Here is a 3,386-nt window from a genome sequence, read left to right as displayed (position 1 = left end):
CTGATTCTCAGGCCAAAGGTTACATGTCATGTTACATCCTGGTGGCCTCGTTCCAAACTGAATTAACAACTTAAAACACCATTAATCGTCACACTGATCATTGAGGAATTGTTTGGATTAAAGAGGAAGCCCTCAGGAGCAAGGGAACATTTAAAAAGGCAGTTATAGAAAGCTTGACCTATTCAACGTAGTCAAAGTAGGAGCAGTGACCCCTGGGCACAAGATACAGGGAGGCAACTTGGCTTCCATAATGCTAATGAGTGGGGTCTTACTAGCAGTGCTGTAAGGTGATTGTCAGTGGGGACTAGGTCCTCATTGTTTTGATTTCTAGCAGACAGGAGGTGACTTTCCAAGGTATTATAGAAAAGATGACTCAGAACGGTGAGATTGAACTCAGTCCCCACCGCAGAGTAGTTAACTCTAAATATATTTCCTGGGGACTCTAAGCAAGCCATTCAACCTCCCTGTTTTGTTTTGGTTTGGTTTTGGTTTGGTTTTGGTCTGTCAATGTGAGAGTCTTGCTGTGTGTGTCTCAATTGGGTCAAATGGCAAAATAGACAAAGCCCTCTGTAACTGTAAGAGCTGGTCAAAAGCGTAGCCCATGATGATAATAACATCCTCTCACCATACAGTGGCTCTAGTAATTGCTAAGCATGGATCAAAGTTCAATACCTCACACATGAAAGAGTGCCAGGGAGAGGAGAATGGTACTTTCCTAAACAGGACATTTGAGCCATCTCAGGCCTCCCTACCTCCTCTGTCCCACACATGTGACCACAGCTGTTGGAAGACATCTTACCTGGAGCTCTGCCAGGCAAGCAGGGTATGAGTTCCCTGTTCTCTGCTCTTGACCATAAACCCACTTGACATTTTTATTTATAAGAGAAGCTTTTCAGGGTTCTCAGGAGAGCCTCTTTGCAGTTACATTCTGGTTTGGCTCAGCTCTGCTGAGACCTCTTTTACAGTTCCCTCAAGGGTGGGTGGGGCATGGGGGAAGCAGGTTTTGGATAATGCCACCCTGCAGAATTGAGCCATTGTCAACCAACAAAGGTGGGGCTGACGTCCCTGGACCTATTGTCTGAACTGGGACAACTGCAGGGAAAGGGCTGCTGGCTGCCTATTGTCAAGGTTCAGCTGACCACAAAGCAAAGGGCAGTGAGTAGGGCCACCACTGAGCTCTCTGCCGATCATTTTGCTGATTGTGTAACCAGTGGAGACAGAGAAAGTTCCATCAACTGGCTCCACACAACTGTGATGGAGGGAGAATTGGCTAGGCTCAATGCCTGCTCTTCTTGATAGCCATGCAAAAATTAAAAAAAATAAAATAAAAAAAGCCATGCACGGTGGGAGTGTTACTGAAGAAGCAGTTACTCATGTTGCAGCGTACTGTCTATTCTGTTGGATTCTTAGTCTATCCTGTTTATGGCTATGAGGCCCATAGAGGACGTGGTGACATTTTGGAGATTGTGATGCTTATAACATTTGCTTAGATGAATCCCTCCCACTCAGGATAAAGAAGTATGATGCTGTGATGTGTGACTACATGTTTGTGACACTTTAGGAGCAGAACTCCATTAACGCTTACTAGATTAAACAAGTCATTTTTACAGGTGAGCACACTGGCTTGCTCGTTATTAGAGGCTAGGATTAAAATGGCATAGCTTTCTTGCAGGTATCTATTCACTTAGGAGCCAGCGATGAAGCACCTAGTGTGTACTGAATCTTTGCCTAGACATGGGCCTGAAACATTCACCAGACAGACAAAGCCCTGTTCTCCTGGGCTCAAGCTGTATAGAAGATTCTATTTTCACACACATGTGTAGTGCCTAGCTCTTGCTGGTCTCGGGCCCTTAACCAGTTGTTAATAGATACCCAATCAGGGAAAAAAACAGGAGTTGGTAAAGCATGTGTCTTATAGGTGTGAAGACCTGTATTTAGATTCCCAGAACCCTTGCAATACAACTGGGTTTGCGGTGGCGTTAGCTAGAGATGGTGAGACAGCCCAGTAGACAGGCAGATCCTGGCAGCCCACTGGCCGGGTGACTCAGCCTGCTTGATTTGTAAAACTGCAGACCAATGAGAGACCCTTCCTCAAGCAAAAAGAATGGAAGGTGCCTAAAGAATAACACATGAAACTTTCCTCTGGCTGCTACACAGATGTGCACACGTGTACACTTAAGCACCCTCTCAACACACACACACACACACACACACACACACACACTCCACAGGAAAAGAGCAAATGCCGAAGAGTGACCTTCCTCTGAGACTCCTTTTCCCTTTCTCAAGGTCGTGGAGTATTCTAGATAACACTGAGCCAAGATGAGGCTAAGGACATTTGTGGATGGACTCATTAGTGCCATCCCAGGGAACAACTTGTGACTTTCTCATGAAACATGAACTTGGAATAATTTCCAAATGGAAGGTGCACAAATTATTTCCCTAAGGAGAAGACAATTCTATCTTCCTCCTTTCATCATGCAAATCTTCCAAAGGCAGTTTATAAGAAATCGAGATGGATATTGAACTGTTTAGAAAAAAAAATATTCTAGTTGAGAAAGATTGAATCAAACCAAGGACTGTCGGGGGAGCAACAGTGTCCTGAGTCAGAAACAGGCCAAGGTAGGGGCTAGGGAAAGGAGGCAGGGTGTCAAGGCTTGAGACAGAGACTTTTAAACTTTTTTAATATGAATATTTTATAGTCAAGGTGATGGGCTTATGTTATAGTATATATTTAATCTCAATTGGGTGTTTCTATTGCACATTTTATCATTCAGTTCTCAAATAAAAGACACAAGACTTTATAATAAGCCTTAATCATCACTAGAGCTGGGAAGATATCTACCCTTTATGCTATTATGTTTAATTCTCTGCCAATAACCATGAGATATGACTAGCCATGTCCCTCTTGGGCCACTCTTACTCCAATTGGTCAACCCTCATGGGCATGTTTTCATGACTCACCTACCCCATGCCATCTTCTCCCCTCTCTGTCTTCTCTCCCTCCCTTGTGGTCCTGTTTCAGACCCCAAGGCCAGAAATGAAAACGTTTCTTACCTCTCTTCTGCCCAACCACGGGCTGTAGGTATCTTTATTCAACCAATAGTTTTAAATTAAGGAGCAAGGTAACATAGCATCACTTGGTATATATGATGATCTCCTCGTATACACCAGATACAGAGGTGAAAAGTCAGGAGTCAGAGGTTGAGACCTCTAGGCACTCATTGAAGCAAGAAGACACCTGTATCCCTAGGTGTGAAGGGTCAAGAGAGTGAATCCAGTTGGTGGAACCTGGGTATGAAATGGGGTCTAGAGAGAGGGACCTTCTGGGAGAGTTCATATACCAGAGGTCAACCAGATCATAGGGCCCAGTATTTAACTTTACA

Source organism: Mus caroli, unplaced genomic scaffold (assembly GCF_978045245.1).
Source record: "Mus caroli unplaced genomic scaffold, Mus_caroli_1 scaffold_14, whole genome shotgun sequence".
Lineage (NCBI taxonomy): Eukaryota > Metazoa > Chordata > Mammalia > Rodentia > Muridae > Mus > Mus caroli.
The sequence above is the reverse complement of the archived record's forward strand: the minus strand, read 5'-3'. Positions refer to the sequence as shown.